General features: G+C 43.2%; 1 protein-coding gene across 3 annotated transcripts in view; it reads left to right on the top strand.

Annotated features, from left to right (window-relative positions):
- Positions 1-2,922: 2,922 nt before the first annotated feature.
- The window catches only part of SEMA6A (semaphorin 6A), a 361,125-nt gene continuing 340,492 nt past the window's right edge, over positions 2,923-23,555 (top strand). For all 3 annotated transcript variants that reach the window (XM_060235561.1, XM_060235562.1, XM_060235563.1), the window contains exon 1: positions 2,923-3,059. The gene's annotated coding sequence lies outside the window, so the exon portion shown is untranslated. The remainder of the gene's footprint in view (positions 3,060-23,555) is intronic.

Raw genomic sequence — 23,555 nt, forward strand, 5'->3', positions numbered from 1 at the left:
TCAAGACTCTTAAGATTCTCTGGTGTGAACTTATATCTTCTTTTTCCTGTACTCTGTATTACAAGATTGCTTTTATTGGAAATGTCAAATTTAATAGATATTTTAACAAAAAGATTTATAATATTAAATATCAAAATGTTGATGATGCACAGTTTAGAGACAACAATATGTATTTTGACAATCTATGTATTTTAAGAAAGTATTGCAGATGTAAACTTGTATTCTTTGAAAGTACTCTCTATGCAGATTAAGACTGATTTATAATCTTTATTTCTTATCCCCTATTCCTTGAAACTAATAAAACGTTTAAAATGGAGCTAACATGCCGCAGGAGGTGAGATGCCCCGGGAGGTCTTTGTGAGCTCTCTCAATTCCGCCGCTGGGGGCGCTCATGACGCTACTTATCTAAATAAACAGCATTAGGATTAGCTACAGCCAGTCGGTTTCCCAAGCAAGAGGGAGGGAGGCTGAGAAACCAGGGGATTAATTTATTAACGCTGCTGCTCTTGCTTTTCACTGGGCTGATTGACTCAGAGATAGGGAGGGATTAACCCTGCCAATAGCTATCAGACTGAGATTTTGGAGAAAGGGAAAAAGAAAGGCAAGCTGATGAGAAGACCCGATGGATGTGCCAAAGCATTCCTAAAGGAACATTGCGGCGTGATGTCAACTCCAGAGAGGGATATTAGCATCATACGCATAGCTGTAACAATTTTTTCTTCTTTTTACGGTCTTTTTACCCCTAGAAACTCAGCAAAGCTGGTGGATGTGTGTGTGTCCAGAGGGCTCTGCTGCCTGCGCACCTTGCCCAAATGCTCCTCTGCGACCGAATGGCCAAGGACAGGCTCGCTTCAGTAGTTATGAAGTATCAGCAGGCTGCTGCAGCCATACTTAGTGGGTCCGCTCGTGTCGCCAAAGAAGCTACGGCATGTGCCTACACAATCACTTTCAGTCTCCAGAATAGAACGACGGTGGGGTACCCAGTTTTGCTAATTCTGTGTCACGGTTCGCCCTGTTCTCCAACGCGTCCCCTCCTGGCCGAGGAAAAGAACAGCAAGAGAGAGATCGAAAACTACTGCGGTTTTCCCTTGACGATAAACCCAGTCGCGTTACGTAGAATGAAAACACCGAGCGCTCTACGTGCTGAGAGCTGCTCTCAGCTCTGGTACCGTCGTTGCGCATAATGATCGTGGCGTGTCTAGAATACGCTGCTGCTGTTGCCCCCAAACGCTTTTGTTTTGTTTTTTATTACGCAGCTCTTTGAGTAGCTGCGAGTTTGTCACTGTCGATTCAGAAACTCTTGTTTAAACTTCTAAGCACAAACACATCTGCCTGCTGGTTTTGCTTCCACTGCTGTTTAACATTAATCTCTTTCTCGCGTTTCTTTAGCCTTATGAAAGTGTATACCTCTCCCTCCCAGCAAATTATTTGGGCAGGCACGCAGTTCGCCTTTCCGTATGCCCTGGGTTATACATTCATGAAAGTTTGATAGGGACAATAAAAGTAGAGAAAAGAGGTTGTACTGAATGAATGAATGAATGAAATGTGCCTTGTTTCCCCAAGGCGTGTTTTAATACAGGCAACGCTTAGCTTTGCTGACCAGAACATTTGGGCGAGCACGTTATATGCTGGTTGCCTTCCTCACATTACATTCACGCAGCGGTGAAGTGCTTATCAGTGCTTTACAAAACACCCGCTCCCGCGGTTGCCTCTTATTTTGTGGGAGAGCCACAACATGCTCATCGGAGGGAAGTGCAAAATAGCCAAGCCAATATGTTCGGACTATCAGAACTTTGTGAAGTATCACATCTTTCGTCGTCAGATTAGGGTGCACAAGGTTTTTCAAGTATATTGCAATGGTTTTACAGCTTGATGCTTTAAAAAGAATTAATCTCAGGTTGTGAGAAGTTTCTTTGGCACGTGCCCCGCTCTACTCATTTGTTCTTCGGTTCGTGCCATTTGCGGCTATGAAAATCTGAGCCTAGGTGCAGTTGTTTGAATAGAAAAAGACTTAGTATACATCCCTTTAAACTTTTCCATTTGAGAAAATCGATGAACAAATCCTTTCTTACAGCTCGTCTCTAAAGAGCATTTGTTCTCAGCCTTTCTTCTTCTTCTTCTTCTTCTTTTTAAATAGCCGTTTCTTTTAATTAGGCAGAGAGCTTGTTCCACGTCCGGCGCCGCCCCCCCCCCCCTCAACATACACCAAGTGTTCTGAGCTACATCCCGCGTCTCGTGTACATGCGGGGGAAGGGGGAGAGGAGGTTACCGCTTCCCCCACTTCCTCGCTAGCGCCGTCCGGGTGGGGACAGCCAGTTCGGTAGCGAGTTCCTAAAGCCTACACCTCACGCTTAGCCTCCCAGCCGCCGCCCCCCTCTCACGAAGGCCGGCCGCCCTTCCCTCCTGCGCCGGAGTGGGTGTCGGTGGCAGCGAGGCTGATCGGACGAGTCCGTTTCCAGGAATCCAGCCCGGGATTTGACTCCGCCTCCAGCCCAGCTGCTTTCCAGTGACAGAGGAGTCGGGACGGAGCCTAGCGGTGGGAAGAGAGGCAGGGCACCGGGAGAGCCAGCGCGCGCTGCGAAGTCCTCCCCAAACACACTTCAATGACCAGGAGCGCCGGGGCAAGCCGCGCTTTCCTGCCGGGGCCCGAGCAGCGCCGCCTGCCTCGGAGGAGTTTGCCCGAAGCCGGCTCGCCAGCCCGAAGGACTTGTGGCGAAGGGCAGGACGAGACCGCCAACGGAGTTCTCTCCCAGGAGGCGCCTGACGGGGACTTACCGGAGTGGCCACCCGAGTGGCATTTGCCCGCGGAGTAGTAGCCGAGGCTCTTGACCGACCCCCTCCCCCCTTTCCCCCTCCCTCGGTGGAAAATGAACACGCCGCCCGTCTCTTGCGCCGGGTCGCAACACTGAAGCACCCCTCGGAGCCCCCATGTAGTAATGACAAAGGATTGCCACGGCAAGAGTGGATCGAGTTGCGCCCAGCCAGCCCCGTAAATGGATTACTAAATGGGACACTCCAGCCGCTAGCCCTCCAGCTTCCCTGTTGCCGGCACCGACGAGGTAGGCGAACCTTGGCGGCCGCGTATTGTTCAGGGCGAGGAGGAGCCACTGGGCTTGGCCAGCTCGTGCAAGGCGGCGGCGGCGGCAGGGCAGGGCGTGCTTGAAGAGGCGCTCCGAGGCAGGCGAGGGCTCAGGCAGGCACGCTGGATGCCGGCGCCACTCCCCTGGCCGGGGCCGCCTCGTGCTGGGGTGTGGGGAACTAGCGGCGCTTGGGCCTTTCCTTGCTCCAAACTAGCACGAGGCTTGGGCGCGTTTGTTTTTGTTTGTGGCAGGCGGGAAAGGTGCCGGGGCCTCGCCTGTTCCCCCCGCTTTCTGTGGCGGCTACGAAGGGGCTTGGCACGACTTGGCCCGCTCGGGCGCTCCAAGAGGGAGGGAAGCGTCGCCCAGTTCCTAGCCCGGCGTCCTGTCCCTCCGCACGAGGCTTCCTTGGGGGGCGAGAACGGGCGTGGAGTCTTTGTTTCAGAGACAATGTGACGGCAGAGGAGGAGAAGCGGGGAGGAAGGGGCACGTTGGCTCCTCGGCTGCGGGGGGGACGGCGATGCTTCTTTGGGAAGGAGGAAACTTAGGGCTGAAGGAAAGTCTCTCTCTCGCCCGCGGGTCTTCTTCTCGCCAGGCCAACGCCTCTCCGCCCCCTTCGGCGCTTTGCTGCCTGCTGCCCACCCTGGTCCCTGAAGTGGTGGGCTGTGTGTGTGTGTCTGTTGGCGCTGCCGCCGCCGCCGCCAGTCTCCGGCTTTGTTTGCGAGCTTGGGGACGGGGGTTGACGCAAGCCCAGGGCTGCTCTCCCCTCATCGCACTCCCTGCCGAGAGGCGGGAGAGGGGGGTGTCTTCTAGTCCCCTTCTACCGGGAACACGGATGGGCTGAGCTAGGGAAGAGGCGTGTATGATGTCTGTTGGGAAGGGAGTGAGTGGTTCTGAGTGTCCTCAGAGCCTGTCAGCTCTGGCGCAGGGCAAGGCTGCTACTGCTGCCGCCTCCCTCCCCCCCCCCCCCGCTACTGTAGCTGAGGGGAAGGATGAGCAGGAGGGGGGGGGCGCTCGGGCTACTTCTTTCTCGCGCCTTGAAGTCCCTCCTGCAAAAAGAGGAGGAATTAAGTGGGGGCTGCCCCTCTTCCCCGGTTCCTTCCTGGAGGGGGGGGGGGCAGCAGAAATCTCTGTTTTCACCTCCATCCCTCCTCCCCCTTCCTGGATACTTCCACCGACCAAACTGAGCAGGGAAGAAAGCTAGCCCTCGAGGCAGAGAAGATAACCGCAATGGGAGGAAGTAGGATGGGGGGAGGGATGATGGTAAATAACCTCTTCCAGTGGGTGTAACGATAACTTGAGAGAGAGAAGGCGTCAGTAGAAGGCAGTGGGGTTCCAGGCTTGTTATTAGATGTTTCCTGTGGCCAAAGTATAGGAAAATGAGAGCTGAGAAGACTTCTCATTGTGATGGGAGATGCAGTGGAGAGGGGAATAAATGCTAGAGCAAACTCCTTACTTAGTTGATTCATATGCTTAATATTACCCATTTCAAGTTGCTGTGTCACATACATACAGGTGGGATTCATATACATGTATATCTTCTCAGCCCCCATAGTTTCATTTAGAAGCTGACATATAACTTTCCCATTCTACTGCCCAGCGATTAATTTGAATCAAAAATTAGTGCTATTATCTGTTTTTAGTAGAAGAACTCCACTCTGGAACATCATGGGAACTAATATTAAATAAGGGCAGACTGCTTACATTAAATAAATTAAATTAAGTAAATAAGGCAACTAAATAAATAGAAGTCTATAAAAACAATCCAAACAATTGAGCATGTGCAAAGTGACTTTGCCTCACCACTTGAGTAACCATAACTTGCTCCCATTTGTAGGATTAGGATAAAAGATTTTCGGGTCAAAATTGATGACCTGCAGGTCTGAGCCGCAACACTTTTTATTTTGGAAATTGTGCTAGCTCCTAAATATGTCACCTTATCAAGTTGTTGTCTTTAAACACCTCTCTTGTTGAACTCCTGGAATACAGCCAACATTAGGGAGACTTTTGTGTTTTTGTAAAAGGCACTGGATTGCACAGTGGTATTTTTGTTTCCCCAAGCCTTCTAGAAAGTGCTGATTAGATGGGAGAAATATGCAAAGACTGAAGAAAACCAGGTGAATGGAGGTTCCCCATTTGAAAAGAAGGAACAGGTCCCGGAAGCTGCTTAATCCCCCTCCCCAACTCTCCAGTCTCCTTTAGATTGTGGATGTCAAATAACAAAGGGGCTGAGGGTTTCTGACCTACCATCAATTTTAAACAAGCATGGCAGCAGGGGGCACAGAGAGCTCTGGATACTGATGGTGAAAACGCTGCTGCTTGGAGGGATTGGGGTTGTGTGTATACTGGGCAGGCATGAGAAGCTCTCATTTGAGAGTAATGTGTCTTAAGTGCTCTGGCTGTGAATTTGCATGAGTGAAAGCAAGAGCCTGCAAGTCCCCATGTGTTGTTTTCCGTGCCTGCTGGTCTGTTGGAGAATTGGAGCAGAACAGAAGCGGCTCAGGGGAGAAGGGAGAAGGCTGAGAGCTGCTGACTGGTTGCTTGCCTCCTTGAAACAGGGACAACAGAACTAACAGCAACTATGCAAATATGATCTGGGCAAAGGATTCTGGCTGCAGACCCAGGGAATCCAGTTTGGGCAGAAAACACTGCTAAAAAGTTTTAGGTTTTGTTAGGCAGGGGGGAAGGTGTTTGCAGAGATTATTGTTGCACACAGTATTTTGCTTTGCAAAGTTTAGTGGAAAGAAGTGCAGATCCTCTTGAATTGATTACTGAAAAAAGATAGTCTATATGTAGAAGTTACCATCTTTTTTATTTCCAGACATTTTAATGCAAAAAGTGGAGTATAGTAACTTTTATGTAGTTACCTGTGACCAGAAAAGAAAGAAAAAGAAGCCCCCCCCCCAAAAAAAAACCCAGTCGGCTGTACAATGGCTGTTACAACAGGGTTTTTTTTCTCCTTGTATGCCTAGTTTTGTAAATGAATATTTAAAAAAAACCCCAAGGAATCAGTATTTACTGAAAAGTAAATGAGTCCCTATGGATACCCTACAGATTTATACCTATTTTAACATGTCTTACGTTTATAACAAGTCACCTAAGTTTAGTTAGGACTTTGGCAAAGTATATGGACATTATAGGGTATAATTCAAAGCAAGTCTAATTAGAACTAAGTCCCATTTTATTCAAGAACATAATGGAATTTACATCTTTCAGAAGTTCATATGCAGGCACTAAACAAGTTATGTTGAACAGAAGTTATCAGCACAAATAATAATCCAGCAAGTTTAATTATTAACCTAACATTAAGTAAACTGGCAGAATTCTGTCTCCTCCCAGCTATTATTCTTTTATGTTCTGTTACTATTGTCTGTTTAAAACAAACTGTTTTGTTTGTCGTATGGCCTTTATGAAAGGAAATGACTGATTACTTGAATATACTTACTTCAGGCTTGAAACTGAACTGCTTGCTCTTGGGCATAATCACTTCACTCCCCCACAAATCCATTGATTTCATTAGGGATAGTTTAGTGACTAAGGAGACATTTGAAAAAAGCCAAACTTTGCAGTATAACTTCTTTACAAATTAGGTTTCTAAAATATTTTTGTTCTTGTTAGTTATTTATTTACCATGGTGTGGAAATTGCAGCTTTTATTGGCAGAGCCAGCCCTAGACTGTCTGGCCCCTAACTTCTGGTGCCCCCCCCCCAAAAAATGATAATGTCACCATTCACATGTGGGGCACCCAATTTGGTGCCCTAGGCAATTGCTTAGTTTGCCTAGCGGTAGGGCTGGCCCTGTTTATTGGTGAACTATTTAATAGAGGTCCCCCCCCTCAATTGAGGTGAGGGTAAGTGGGAAATAGCGAAAGTCTAGTCACTTTAAACCATTTAAAAAACGTTAACCCTATACTCTGTCCAGTAGTATCACTGAAGCATATGAAATCACAAGTGTACAGTTCTCTAAATGAAAGGACATTGTGAGCGTTCTGCATAGTATAATGGCCTTTGGAATTTGAACCATCTCATTTAAAAATAGCCAGTCTCTTATAACTTTATAATAAACTTCATAAGAACTTTATAAGAAATCTGAATCTTCTGAACAGAATTCTTTGAATTTTTTTTTAAATGAGCTTTAGTATCAGTGTTCTTGACCGCTATCTTGTATTGACTAGTAGCAGTTTAATATAAAAAGAGATATATGGATGGATCCATTTATATAAAGCTGCAGTACTGCAGTCAGAGCCCTCTGCTCACAACCTGAGTTTGATCCCAGCGAAAGCTGGTTCAGGTAGCCAGCTCCAGGTTGACTCAGCCTTCCATCCTTCTGAGATTGGTAAAATGAGTACCCAGCTTGCTGGGGGTAAAGTGTAGATGACTGGGGAAGGCAATGGCAAACCACCCCATAACAAGTCCGCCATGAAAATGTTGTGAAAGCAACGTTACCCCAGAGTCGAAAACTACTGGTGCTTGCACAGGGGACTACCTTTATCTTTTATAAAAACTAGTGTAGTGAAGGTGAAAATATAGCAGGTAAAAAGTGATTGGACCACTTGTTTTCATATACAAGCACTCAAAGACACACTGAACTAAAAAATTAAAAAGTAATTAGATTTTTTTTATATTTGCCTCTAGTTTACATAATATTGCATATATTTTATAATTTAAAAGATGTACTTCATGTGTTAATACATTGTTCTTTTAAAAAACAACTGGGTATTCAAGTAGATAAAGAACATTCAAGTGGATAAAGAACATACCCATTTGACATCTCCAGCTACTTAATGGTAACAAAAATAGATAATAGCTATAGCTCCTTTTCAGGGGTTGTAATTTGAGGAGCAAAGCTATTGCTGTTGGAATCTGGAAAAGAGAGCAGCAAGGGTTAAGGGTAAGGAGCTGCCTTCATTGATAAAAAGAGAACCAATTAATGACCTGTGATAAATCAAAAATAGAACTGTGCACATTACAAGGAAGTAGGCAATTGTGAACTTGCTCGTGTACGTGTTTGGTAAAGGAAAGGGGAAGTTTATCTTATTTTGGAAAGCTAAAATAGCCGGACACAAATACATATTGCAGGAGTTCACATGGTTTACCGCTGTAGAGACATAAAAGGGATTATACTGACCTCACCTAAAACATCCTGCCTATTTGCTGGAAAATGTTGTTGTGCTGGCTTGATGAATATTTACTGTACTGTACAGCTATAGTAATGCATGGGAATTCATAGCACATGGTAACCTTTTAAATTCTTGGGGCAAACTAATGCAGATGAAGGCAAGAAGAAAGGAAGGTGCTACTTTTGCTATCTCTGATCTTTAGACATAACTTGTGATGACCCTGATCTTTCCAAAGCCCATCACAGATGTTATTATTCAGCAGTGTAGTTTCACTGAAGTCAATGGAACCATTTGGATCAAATAAAACATCTCTTGCAAAATTGACGGGGTTAGAGAAAAACATCCCTGTTCAGTTAGTATTGTCAAGCCACAATGATCTTTAATAGATTGTATATTTTGTATCAAAACCAAAAACTGTATTATATGATTTTTAGTGTTTCATCCTTGCTGTAGTGTAGGTAAAACGTAAAAGCCATACCCAAATAAACTGAAATCATTCAGTACTGGGTTATATTGAATAAGTTACAGGTATTGTCTTAGCCCAATAAGAACCTCCAATGTGTACAGTGAAGAAGGTGCAGTGAATAAGTTTAAATTGATGTAGTATGTACAGTGGATAAATTTAAACTTTCTTCAAGGTGAAACTATCTTCAAACTTCCTCATCTCCTAACTTGTATATACAAGTGAGAGGTCAATATATCATTGATATCTGAATGAGGTACCAAAATGTATATTATCATTCCAATTTTTCATCTGGCTCTTTTCTGAAATTCTTTATCTGTATTTCCTCCAGTGCTTTTTCTGCCTACATTACAGCAAAACTAGATAGAATCTAGTGTTTCTTTGTAACAGTGTTAATTCGTGGGTTGTGAGGTGCTTCCAGTAATTAATTAAGTTTCATAGCACCACTTTTAGGTAGGTAAGAGATAGGCAATGATCAGGTCACCTGACAAAGATGCAGCTGTCTGTAGATTGACAGCTGCTGTTTCAGAAGCCCACAGCCACCACAGAACAGCAGCAACAGGAATCAGACAAAGCTGCGCTGTAATGTGAATCAGGTTTATAAGACTAGAGTTTATAGCCATCTGGATTATCACTGTAAGTTAATTTTGTTTCAGTTAACTTGCAACACCTTGCTTTCACTGTTACTGGTGCTGGCTAGCATCATCTCCCATATACACTGGATAAACCTCAACTCAGTAGGTTTATAACTGACTAGGAATAAGGCCTATTGTGGAGAAAAATACAATGGGCTCTATAAGGAAGTTCTGGGTGAGTGCCCCCCACCCTTGCTGTCTTCCCACTCACCCAAGTGAAGGCTTTCACTCCACTCCCACCTCAAGAGAATCTGATCTCTTCCATCAGAAGACCAATTGTAATTCTGAGTGATCTCCAGCCCTTACCTGGAGATTGGCAACAGTGGTTCCCCAGGAGGAAATGACTGGTTTTGAGGGTGGAGTCTATGGCATTGTACCTATCTGAGGTCCCATCCCTCCTCAAACCCTACCCTTTCCATGTTCCACCCCTCAAATCTCCAGAAATTTTCCAACCTGGAATTGGCAACCACTAAGTTGCATTGGCTGTCATAGGGGAGCTGCTGCTGAACAGGAGCAAGCAGCCAGGCCTATTGTACTCATATTGTACTCATTTAGCAAGTGCTGGTAATTATGAGTTAAATTAGTTGCTACTTGGAGCCCTTTCCCCAAGTAATTTTCCACTTAAGATATCAGCTCAAAAGTATGGCAATTTTGGCATGGTCTGAACTTAACCTAATAATCACAGTTAAGCATCACAACATGGCATCTGTGAATATGGAAGTAACCTAGCTGATGTTGCTTGTTAAGGCCCTCCCTGGTTTTCTCTGTTGCATTTTTCTATTAACTGTATTGGCAAAAATTGGCAGTCAGCTCCCAAAGAAGTTATGGTCATTGGAAAGTATCCTACCTAAATTCCTGGTACTCAAAAGCTGCCTTTTGCAATTTTTTTCAAGAGCTGATTCTTTTTGTTTTGGTTGGTTGTTTCAATGAAATAGTTCATCTGACCAAATTTACTCAATTCATATTTCACTTGCTCTGACCTGATAGCACAGGCAAGCCTGATGTCAGCAGATCTCAGAAGCTAAACCGGGTGGGCCCTGGTTTGTATCTGGATTGGAGAATGCTAAGGATGTGCACATAAGAACGTAAGAGAAGCCATGTTGGATCAGGCCAACGGCCCATCCAGTCCAACACTCTGTGTCACACAGTGGCAAAAAATTTTATATATACACACACACTGTGGCTAATAGCCACTGATGGACCTCTGCTCCATATTTTTATCTAAACCCCTCTTGAAGGTGGCTATACTTGTGGCCGCCGCCACCTCCTGTGGCAGTGAATTCCACATGTTAATCACCCTTTGGGTGAAGAAGTACTTCCTTTTATCCGTTTTAACCTGTCTGCTCAGCAATTTCATCGAATGCCCACGAGTTCTTGTATTGTGAGAAAGGGAGAAAAGTACTTCTTTCTCTACTTTCTCCATCCTATGCATTATCTTGTAAACCTCTATCATGTCACCCCGCAGTCGACGTTTCTCCAAGCTAAGGAGTCCCAAGCGTTTCAACCTTTCTTCATAGGGAAAGTGTTCCAGCCCTTTAATCATTCTAGTTGCCCTTTTCTGGACTTTCTCCAATGCTATAATATCCTTTTTGAGGTGCGGCGACCAGAACTGCACACAGTACTCCAAATGAGACCGCACCATCGATTTATACAGGGGCATTATGATACTGGCTGATTTGTTTTCAATTCCCTTCCTAATAATTCCCAGCATGGTGTTGGCCTTTTTTATTGCAAACGCACACTGTCTTGACATTTTCAGTGAGTTATCTACCACGACCCCAAGATCTCTCTCTTGGTCAGTCTCTGCCAGTTCACACCCCATCAACTTGGCCCCAATGTGCATTACTTTGCACTTGGCCACATTGAACCGCATCTGCCACGTTGACGCCCACTCACCCAGCCTCAACAGATCCCTTTGGAGTTCCTCACAATCCTCAGGATCAGGATGCAGAGGCATGCAATGGCAAACCACCTCAAAACATCTCTTGCCTTGAAAACCCCACAGGGTTGCCATAAGCCAGCTGTAATGGCAAAATAAGTCATTTTACCCTCAGTAAAGTAAGATAAAATAAAAGATTTTAAGGCTGAGTTAATACAGATTATTTCAATTAGACTACATTGGCATATAGCAAAAACTTTGTGAGATTGTGCTTATTTATCTGTTCTCAGGTTGTTTTTCACACACACACAAAAGTAGGGATCTGCAAGAAACTTGCAGAGAGGTGCATCCCTTCCTTTTCTTTGCTTCTTACCCTCTTCCTGTTTCTCTAACAATCTTCCCCTTCTTTGTCTCCCTCTGCTTATCTGTAAGCCAAAATGCCCTCAAAACGAGGTTGGGGAACTGTCAGGTGGGCACCTGGCTTAATCAGGATCTTTTACCTATGTATACAGGATTCCACACCCAGAAATAATGCTTAAAAATATTAGGGACTCTAATTAAGTAAAACAATTAAAATTTATTCCAGAAAAATATAGGCTTCCATACAAGATAAAATACTCATAAAATCATACATACAGTCCTAAGAATAATAGAGAGATAGGGAAACACATGGGTAGACGAACAGGGTGATATTTACCGATCGTAGTCTTCAAGGAAGGCTCCAATGGCGACGAGCGAGGAAGTGGGAGAGGGGACCCGAAACTGATCAGGAATCGGGGATGGATCTAGACAGTGGAATTGGGATAATGCTAGAAGCACACCTGTGGGTGGCTAGTCCACAGGTTATAAGGACTATCTTGAGCCCTTAGGGGATGGGAGGTACGAGGGAGGAGGAAGGTGGTCAGCTGATGCATGACCTCCCAAAAAGGGGAGGCTTTGCAGTGACCATAAGGGCTGGACTACTGCGATAGCCAATAGAAAGTTCATTGGTGGCACCTAATTGGGTGCCCATTCCTGACCAATGAACAGGCTTGGGTCCTGGATACCTGAGTGAACTTTCAGGTTGAAATGGACCAGGGTGGGGATGCTCCAAGGAGACAGTACAGAGAAGAATGGGGGAAATCACTGGGTGGAGGTGTGCTTGAGTTTATCACACTTTTCTAAGAGGGTGACAATAGAGGGTCAAATTGTTATCTAAGGTTTATACAAAGAAACTTGGCTCTGGCTGAAGATGGTCTTCCTCTTCTTCTGTCTTCTTCTTGGCACCAGTCTTTGTCTTGAGTTCCGCTGGACAAAGACAGTGGCGGTTGGGCAATTAGCCATGCCTGGGGTGGGTCGATTGCCTAGAGTCACAGGTGACATCTGGCGAGTATGTGAGCCGTTCGCTTCGCTGGAATGGAGTCTGGCCTGGTAGGAAGATGGCTGCATGTGATGTTAGCCCTCCACAGTGGATTCCATGGTCAGTGCTTCAAAACCGTTCGCCTGGATCGCTCCTGGCTGTGCAGTCTCCTCTGCTCCACGGCCGAGATGGACGTCATACAGAACGGCGGAAAGCCCTCTGTTCTCCTGGTGGGCACTCTTGTACCGGTCTTGAGTGCCTTCATAGCGTTATGGCTGCTAGTACTGCATAAGTCCCTTTCGCCCCTGGATAGGTTCACTCACACTCTCTGATCAGACGTGTGTGAGCTACTTCTCCAGGTGCTCTGGCAACCAAGTTGGTGATTATGATGTTCTGTAAGGGGTTTTTCCTCACATGTCTGTCAACCTATCCAATCCCTTTTGCCCTCCATTCCTTCTCTGTCAATCTACCCCCCCTCTCTGATAACCTACCCCACAGTTCCCGCCTTTATCCCATTCCCATTCCCTTTACCTGTCAACCTGCCCTCTATTTCACTCTTTTCTCCCATTCCCCTTATCTGTCAATGTACCCCCCATCTTTTTTGCCCTGCCACCTTTTCTCAATCAGTCTACTCAACCCTTGATGCTTTCCTCACCTACCACCAAGCCCTGGCACTTCACTCACCCCCACCTTTGCAACCCGCGCAACCTACCATCACCCATGGCACTCCACTAACCCGTCAGTCTTGCTAATTACCTTGGAATTCACTCACCCCCCCACTTGCTGTTGTCTCCACCTACCCCCCACCTTTGACCCTCCACTGGCCCCCACCTTTTCAGCTCTTCCTATCTACCCCTAACCTTGGCATTCATTCACCGCCAACCTTGCTCTCTTCCCATCAACACCCCCCCCCCCACTCCTGGCACTCCACTACCACCCACCCTTGGCATTCGCTCACTTCACACCCTTGCTCTCTTCTCACCTACCCCCACTCTTGGCATTCCACTGCTTCCCACACTTCCCATTCACCCCTTCACCTTGCTGCTCTCTCCAACAACTATTTAGCCTGCCAGCAGTAGGCTGCTGGCTTGCTGAGGGGGCAGAAGTTACAGGAGGGGGAATCACATCCCCTCATTTTCTGTGTCACCTGGGCTACTGGGCTGTGCTGCTGGTGGGCTGTGCTGCTACTCTTGGGCTGCCATGCTGCCGCAATCAGATGTAGTGCACTCCCAGGCTGCCATGCCACCACCATTGGGCAAATTATGGTTCCCAGGCTGCTGTACCACCACCAAGCACAGCATGGCTCCTGGGCTGCTTTGCCTCCAATGTGGGGCCCAGTATGGCTCCTGACTTTCTAGGCCCCACCAGGTAGTTGATAGGGAAAATTTAAACCCTCACTGGTTTTTATGCAAGTCTGGAGAGTACCCCAAGTTTTAGAAGAACCTCTTTAGCCTCCATATGGCCCTGTTCTGCAGGTTTTGCTATCTACAGATGGGGGTCATGGATGGCTCTTAGGTAGATAGGTAGGTAGACAGATATACACAAACACACTTTTTTTTTTTTACACAGGACTATGAATTGATTCACAGGCATACTGACCTACATTGTAGGTTATTGTTTTTAGTTAGTTGGAAGACAGGGCACTGAATTGCTGTGATATACTAGAAAAATAATTATCCTTGTTTGTTAGTCTTATTTCACCTTTTCAGCTCAAAGTGTTTGATAGTTCTCACTAATGTTGTAAATCTGTATCACATTTCTAGGGAGGCTCACATGACAAAATGTCCTCTGTACACATTAGTTTTTTCACATAGAAATTAGATGTCATGAAGAAAGTCATCTTGTTTTCTCTATGGGAACTTTTTTGGAGGGGAGGGAACAATAATTAAATCATGAGGCTTCACCTGTGGTCTGAAATAGTAGAGACCAGGCACTAGTCACCTCACTGGGAACTTGGATGTAAGATATTGTCCTAGTGCTCTGAAACCTATTGAAAATGACATTGGAAAAATGAAGTATTTCAAATATTCAGACTGTCACAAAATAGTTAATTGTAAATATATTTACACAGAATACTATTCTTGACAGTTAAGAAGCATAAAAGCTGCTAATGCTAAATAAAGAAAGGAAAGTAATACTGGTTTTAAAAAATCTGTCTGTCTCCTCAAAACAGCATATGTGTGAAACAAATAACTGAAAATGAGGTTTCCAAGTGATTTTCAGATCCAGAATATGATTTAACTGAAGGTTTAATCAGCAGTTATGTTGTGTGTAATGAGAAGCTTGCCATACACACTCATGGTTCACTGGTGGGTAGGAAAACACTATGCTCTTTTAGCTTTCCTAAAGACATTTTACACATGGAATTTTATTAGTCTGAAAGAAACACTTGATCCCTGTATGAAATAATAAGCTTTTCTATTTAAAACCAAATCCCAAAGTGTATCTGTAGAGGTTGAAGCATAGATGGAAAATGATAAAACAGCTATTAATGGAGCTGCCAGTTGCTGCATCTCAAGAGAAAAGACATATGGTAACCCAACTGCATTCAATGCTGACCTTTCTTTTTAAAGTATTTTTAATAATAGCTATTCCTATACAGTGTTTCAGGGCAGATGCTTAAAGCCACACTGACTATGCTTACCCTCCCACTTCTGTTACCAAGCAAAGCTTATACTGAAATAAATCAGTTGTACTATGCTGAAATAGACAGGATTTTTTAAATTCATCAGTTGTCTGTTTACCAGCCAGCAGAATGAGCTTATTGGCAAAAGTTTTTTTTTTAAAGATTCCTTTCATCCAATGGATTTTTATATACGAACTGCTCTCAGTAGAAAGCAAACAGCTAGGGAAACAGGAGGAAATCAGAGGTATTTATTATCACAGAGCTTCAGTGTTAGTCTGGGTCCATATATATAGGCTAGATACTTTCCTAGAGTAGGACTGTAACTGTCATATTGATTATGCACATTTGTTAACAAGATTTTATTCCACACACTTTCTGTCAATATTGCCATGGCCATAGAAACGTTGCAAAATTTTCCTCACACAGCTAATGAAATTTAAGATCTTGTCTGTGAATCTCTGTTAAAATAGTAGAAGCTTCATCCTAACTCCAAAATACTTTAGGGTTTGTAGAATCTTTCGGGATCAAGTGCCGTGTTCTACTGGAGAAAGTTTTCCTTCCAGACGTTTCGTTCTCAGCTGCAGAGAACATCCTCAGTGGCATTGCAGCCGGAGCAGGCGCTCAGACCTTCTTGGCTGCTGTGCATTGAGAGGGGCCAGGGCTGCTGGAGAGCTGCTATTTGTAGGCTGGAGGGGGTGTGATGAAAGGGCAATTGGTTTGTGGATGTGCCCATTGTTCGGTGGGGCTTCCTGGAAGGGTAGTGATAAGGAAACTGGCTGTTGAATGTGACCATTGTTCTGTGTTAATTGCTGGGAAGGTTGGAAGGGGTTTGAAGATAAGGAAGATGGTTGTTGACTCTGCTGATTGTTCTGTGGAATTTGCTGGTGGTTCTGAGACTTTCTGCAATTTATAGTCTGTAGGGTGTTTTGCAGAGTTGGGTACCAAGATTGGTGGATGAAAATGCCTTCTTCCTTTCTGTATTTCCAAAATACTTTGCCGTGCATTATGTTCCAGTCCAGAAGCTTCTGAAATGGTCTAGTAATTGCCAAAAGTGTTCCATTCTAGAGATTTTTTTTAACTTACCACTTATACTGGAGACACCTTTTCAAGTAGTTTTTTTTGTCATTATAGTTTTTGAATGAGGAAAACTGAAAGTAATATTTTGTTGATGCCTATCAAAATGTTCTGTTTAGTGACAGCTTGACATTGATGCTGTGCTAATTCTTCTTCCATTCTTAAATTATGGCCTAGTTTGGAACTGTCCTTGGACTTTATCTATTAATCATGGAAGCTACTTTTTTATTCAGTTACCATAGTTTCAGTGCCTCAGATACTGTTGGGGTGCCTTGGGAAAGGCTTGAGACATACTAGGACTTGCAAGCCTTACAGTTATTCTGGCAGTTGTGTAGCGCTTAAAGAGCAGAAAACAGCTTCTAATATAATTCAGTCCTGGATTAAAAGAGGCAACTTCTGAATAAGTCTCTCTGGACCTTGTTATGTGCACATCCAGGTGATATTTGTTTCTTGCTGGTAAAAACCCCCCTACTGTTCAGAGACTAATGGTTGCTTTTATCTGTTGCAAGGGAAGACAAGGCTTTTCATTAGGGCTGCTGATGAATGGTTGAGTAAATTGTGGTATTTAGGGTTTACCATGTGATACACATAATTTGTTTTAAAATGTTTTGTGCTCAGCTGTAGTTACATGACCTCATATTTCAACAAAACAAATTGTAGTTTATAGTTACCATTATTACTTTCATTTTAACCTTCTTTTCACTACTGTAAACCACCTTGGGTCCCCATTAGGGAGAATAGTTTGGTATAAGCAGGGCTTTTTTGTAGAAAAAGCCCAGCGGGAACTCATTTGCATATTAGGCCACACCCCTGATGTCAAGCCAGCCAGAACTGCGTTCCTATGAGTTCCTGAAAAAAAAACCACTCTGGATATAAATGAATTAAATCAATAAAAGGTTTTGGCTGGATATGCCAATATTCCAAGCTTCAACTAAAGGGAGCTGAACTTTTAATATTCAGAGAACCAATACCATTCTTTATTGAGAAGAAACTATCACCCATCTACTGAAAAGCGTTAGACTGAAATGACCATTTCACTAGTCAGTTTTGTTTCCCCCCAAAATGGTTGGTTTTTCATGAAAGCTGGGGGAGGCGGTGAACCAACCAGTAAAATGACTGCCAGCTATTTAAACCTAACAGTGGGACAGGTCCACCCATCATCTGCTAGATTTAAATGGCTGCCAGCCATTAAATCCATCAGTTTTGCTCCCCCCCCCCCCAAAAAAAAAAAATTGCAAGCGAAACAGACTGGTGAAATGACTCATAACCATTTCAGCCTAACAGCTGACGGGTGCACTCACCCTGCTGTTAAGTTCAAATGGCTGGCAGACATTTGAACCCAACAGCAGGGTGGGTCTGCCCATCAGCTGTTAGATTTTAAAGGCTGTCAGCCATGAAATCTGTCAGTTTTGCTTCCCCATCTTCAAAGTAGGGAGAAGCAAAATGAATTAAGTGGCTGCCAGCCATGTAACCTTTTCTCCTCACTGTGGTAAGCCACTACCAAGGAGAAAGGGGAATCTAAACTGATTGGTTTGGTTCAGGGCAGTTTTGACTTGGTTCGGGTTCAAAGGACCACCCCAAACCCTGAACAGAACCAACATTTTTAGGTTCATGCCCATCCCTAATATTCATATCAGAGAACAGCCATCAGGATCATATAGGAAAAAAATTGTTTTGTTTTTTTTGCTAAAGACACACTGATTTCCTTGAGATTTATGGCCAAATTAGCCTGACAGTAGCCACAGAATAGTCTCAGTCACATACAGGGGTAACTCCAAAGTGCTATGAAAATGAGGGGTGCTGAATGAAAAGTTTTGGGGAGAGGAACTATGGGAAGGTACTCTGCAGCAGCAGTCCCCAATCTTTTTAGCACCAAGGACCGGTTTCGTGGAAGACAATTTTTCCATGGATTGGCTTGCGGGGGGTGGGGCATGGTTTCGGGATGATACAATTGTGCACTTTATTTTGCTGTGGTGGTTAAGTGCATGAACTCTTATCTTGGAGAACTGGGTTTGATTCCTTACTCCTCCACTTGCAGCTGCTGGAATGGCCTTGGGTCAGCCAGAGCTCTGGCAGAGATTGTCCTTGAAAGAGCAGCTTCTGGGAGAGCTCTCTCAGCCCCACCCACCTCACAGGGTGTCTGTTGTGGGGGAAGAAGGTAAAGGAGATTTTGAGCCACTCTGAGATTCGGAGTGGAAGGCAGGATATAAATCCAATGTTGTCTTCTTCTTCTTCTTCTTCTTCTTCTTCTTCTTCTTCTTCTTCTTCTTCTTCTTCTTCTTCTTCTTCTTCTTCTTATTATTATTATTATTATTATTATTATTATTATTATTATTATTATTACTACATTGTAATATATAATGAAATAATTATACAACTCACAGCCCAGTTGCTAACAGGCCACGGACCAATATCAGTCCACGGACCAGTACCGGCCCCATGGACCGGGGGTTGGGGACCCCTGCTCTGCAGGACTAAGGAGACTTCACTGTCTCTTGCCTGCATGTGCCTTTTGATGCTAAAATAGAACCACTCTAGTCCACTTCTTTCTGAATTCAGTAAAGTTCTTAAGCTCATGGAATTGCTACTGTTCATCTTGTTTGACTCAGAGTCTAACTTTGATCAGTGAAGCTTCTTCAAAAATGTCTAAAACAAGAATACATTTATTTTCCTGGCTCTCTCTAGTAAAACAAAAACATCAGGGATGTCCACTCTATGTATTAATTTATAAGCATACCTAATTGTATCAGGATTACATCTCTAATGAACATTAGTATCAACATGATATGAATATTTTATATAGTGTAGGCTTTTGCATATGATATTTAAAAATATTATTTGTTGTTATTAGAAAAAAAAATGGATCTGCTCCTCTCTCCATTGAAGTGAAGGCAAAATCCCAGCATGAGCAGGTTTGGGGTTGGTGTTTTAGCAGACTTTATTTATAACGTCTGAAGCTAGAGACAAATGGTTCCTGCCACTGGCAGCTTAAATAAGACAGGTTCATAAATCTGTCCTTTCAAGAAGAGAATCCTGGATTGCAAACATTTTGAATATCTCAGAAGTGGAACCAATCTGAAGAAGTGGTAAGTTTTGTTTTTATATTGTGAATTAACTATCTTTCAGTCAAGGATAAACTTCAGAGTTTGATTTTGGCATTTCATCATCCTGAGTAATACACTTTTGTAATAATATACCAAAACTGCAAACCCAAGCAGAGTTACTAATTGATTTCAGTGGACTTGAGTAATTTTGTTTATCATTGCGTGTTTTAGGATAATTGCATATATGTACAACATTGTGTCAAATAATATTGAGACTTGTCATGTAAAAGAGAGAAAAAGGATAATTATTTTCTTTTACTTTATTTGGCTGCTGGTTCTTCAAGCTTTTATAGTTCAAAAATCTTGGGCTGCAATCCATTACTTTCAAGGGGTTAGAAGGTTAGGATCAAGATATTTAGCATTTTAGTTTATAGCCCCCACAAAAGGAGAGCACAAGCCATTTCCCACTAAGTAAAGAAAACCTCTGTTAATGTATCCAGTACTGAGGTAGCTCAGTTGTTTTACTGCGAAAGGGATATGTCCTGATCACTTTACAATACTCATAAAGGTGCAAGCCTGGTTACTTTAACAGAAAAGTGATATTAAAGGAACACATCTTAGATTACAGACTGTAAAGGTATCTTAAATTAGTTCATTTGCATTTTCAGCTTTCAGAATTAGATTAGCCACAAGTTAGATATAGTCTTACTCATATGCTTTTAAAGGAAATGAACATCTGTTGTGTAGAAGCAAGTATAATATTATGTAGAATTTTACAATGCAGTCCTAGTCAGACTTAGTCCAGGCTATGTCTATTGATTTCATTGGGATTAAAGGAGTATTGTGCTGCAATTACACTTAATTAATAATTTCTAATTCTGCATTCTATTTATATACCTACAACTTCTCTGTGGGGAAATAAGGGTTGTGAGCAGAGGGGCCATAGCTCAGTAGCAGAGCATCTGCCTTGCACACTGCTTCCCATGTTCAGCCTCCCCCACATGTCCACTTAAAAGAATCAGATAGGAGGTGATGTGAACTCCACCTGAGCTCCAGCTGAGAGACTTGATAGCCATTGGTAGTAAGAGTAGACAATACTGACCTTGATAGACTGACTTGGTACAAGGCAGCTTTGTATGTTCATGTGTGTTTTCAAACTGGGACTCCCAAGTATATTTTAATTAATAAAACTGCAGTTAATCTTAAAGGAGACTTTCACATGAGTTTAAAACAAAATGTTAAGCACTTTATAATGTACTTCCTTGTCTTAGAGCAAGTACATATTTGGTAGAAAAGTCTTGTTTTTGATACAGTACAATTAAGTGATATTTACTAATAGTTCAAAAATATTTTGGTGACTTTGAATCACATTGAATAATTAATAATACATAAGGCATTCAGTTGCAAATGTTAATTTATTTAAATATTTGCATGTTAGGTTCCCAGTTAGAGATGCCAGCCTCCAGCTGTGACTTGAGGATTCCCTGGAATGACAGCTCATCTTTGAAGCGTGTACTCTATGACAGTGTACCTCACTGATATACCTAGCACACAGATGCAAGGACCAAACAGGAATAACAAGCTTAGTTTAGATGGTCACCATTTGTTTAGATTTAATTCCATGGGGAAAACATAGTGAAGCAACTAAATATATAAAAAATGGAGACTGGTGTATAAATGTACCCTTCTTAATAGTGGAATGCTGAGAATAATTAACTGCGATCATGTTATGCACCATCCATCTCCTCTCAAGCATGGAAGTAACTAACAGCATCCTGACAGAGCCAGTTTGGTGTAGTGGTTAAGTGTGAGGACTCTTATCTGGGAGAACTGGGTTTGATTCCCCACTCCTCCACTTGCACCTGCTAGCATGGCCTTGGGTTAGCCATAGCTCTGGTAGAGGTTGTCCTTGAAAGGGCAGCTGCTGTGAGAGCCCTCTCCAGCCCCACCCACCTCACAGGGCGTCTGTTGTGGGGGTGGAAGGTAAAGGAGATTGTGAGCCACTCTGTCAGCCAGTGGAACTTCAAAGTAAGCAGACTTCCACTGGTTACAATGTGTCACCAGATCAGATAAATACATTCAGATCTACTATTCCAAACTATATTACGTTCTGGAGACCAAGTCCTATAAGAAAAGGTTGAAGGAGCTGGGTATGTTTAGCCTAGAGAAGAGACAACTGAGAAGTAATATGATAACCATCTTCAAGTACTCGAAGGGCTGTCATGTGTAGATGATGGTGCTGTCATGTAGGAGATGGTTTTCTATTGGACCAGAACCAACAGGCTGATATTAAATCAAAAGAGTTTTTTGGCTAAACATTAGGAAGAACTTCCTGACATAGTAGTTCCTCAATGGAACAGACTTCCTTGGGAGGTGGTGGGCTTTCCTTCTTTGGAGGTTTTCAAACAGAGGCTAGATGATGATCTGACAGCAATGTTGATTCTGCGAGGCAGATCATGAGAAGGAGGGCAGGAAGGGTTGCATCAGTGCTTAGTTTTTGTGGTGTTTTCTTACATGCCCAGGAAAATGCTGGTTACCACTTTGGGGTCAGGAAGCAATTTTTCTCCAGGCCAGTTTGGTCAGGGTTCCTGGAGGAATGTTTTGGGGGTTATTGGCCATCTTCTGGGCATGAAGCAGTGATCACTGGGTGTGGGGAGGGAGGTATTTGTGAATTTCCTGCATTGTGCAGGAGATTGGACTAGATGGCCCTGGGTGTTCCTTCCAATTCTATGATTCTATTAATTGCATTATATTACAATCACTATTCCAATCTACTATTCCAAATAAGAAATACAAGAAAATAAAGAAGATGCATGGTCCTTCTTGATGAGAATACAGATATAAGGACTTAATGAGATTAAGCATATCTATGAGATAAGAAACAATATCCCTGTTAAATCGGAAGGGGGGGTGTTGTTGTTCCAAATGTTGTAGTAATTTGTAATTCAGCAATTTCCATTTCCAGTCTTTTCCTGAAGTAACAGCTACTTTGAGGTCACCCACTGAATGTCCTGGAAGCTTGAAGTACTCTGCTACAGGTTTCTCAGTCTTGTGATTCTTAATATCAGATTTGTGTCTATTAGTCCTTTGGTTTAGGGTTTGACCTGTTTGCCCTATGTAGAGAACTGAAGGGATTGTTGGCATTTAATGGCGTACACAATGTTAAAAGATAAGCAAGTAAATGAGCCTGAGATGGCTTAGTTGATGTTATTAGGTCCAGTGATCGTGTTGTCTGGGTTATGTAGCAGCAACGCTGGCATCTGGGGTTATTGCAAGCTCTGGTACCAGTATCCACTTTCAACTTAAATGTATTATTACGAGTGAGGAGTTCAGATTGGGGAAATGGTCTTTGTGCAAGAAAAGGTTTGCCCTTCGGTGCTTGTGAAAGAAAGCTGTCACTGTTCAATAGAGGTTGTAAGTATTTGATGATGCATTGAACTGTTTTGACTTCAGAGCTGTATGTGACTACTAGTGGTGTTCTGTTATTGTCTCTTTGGGGCTTCTTAAATACCTGCTAGTTTGACAGATCCAATTAACAGCCGTGTTGGTCTGAAGCAGTAGAACAAAGCAGGAATCCAGTAGCACCTTTAAGACCAACAAAGTTTTATTCAGAATGTAAGCTTTTGTGTGCTCTAAGCACACTTCATCAGACAAGGAATCAGGTAAATCAAGTAAAAGGAGTCAGGTAAATTCTGACATTTTGGGATCAAGCCCTTCAGTAAACAAATTCACTCCAAAGAGAACATCTCATTCATTGAGGTCTCATTTCCACAATTCCAACTGGCATAGCTCTTAGTGTCTCAAAATACCCGAGATGTAATACCCAAATTTTGAGACTCTAAGAGCTATGCCACTCTTTGGAGTGAAATTATTTCCTGAAGGGCTTGATCTGAAATGTTCGAACTTATCAGGAAGCTGCATTGTCTTCCAGCGTCTGTTCATTGGATCTGCATTCCTTTTTTTTTTCTGGCATGGATCCTTGGTTATACAAGCTTTCTATATAGCATTGCTGGGACTTTCACTTTCAGGCTTTGTTTCTTTATAATTGGAGGTGCTTTTGTATGTTATATTCTCCTTTTGCTATCATTATTGAGTTTGGCAGTTAAGCAATTGTATTCATTAGCAATTCTGATTATCTTTTATTGTATTCATAAGTACTTTGACTAGTTTGTATTTATTAACATAATATTGAATTCATATAGTGTCTTAGAACATAGTGGTTATTTATTGATTCATAATCCCAGTTGGGTGCAGGGGATTCCCTGGTTTGGAGGCACTCCCCCCACTTCAGGATCATCA

This window comes from Heteronotia binoei, chromosome 4 (genome assembly GCF_032191835.1).
Source record: "Heteronotia binoei isolate CCM8104 ecotype False Entrance Well chromosome 4, APGP_CSIRO_Hbin_v1, whole genome shotgun sequence".
In the NCBI taxonomy this organism is placed as follows: domain Eukaryota; kingdom Metazoa; phylum Chordata; class Lepidosauria; order Squamata; family Gekkonidae; genus Heteronotia; species Heteronotia binoei.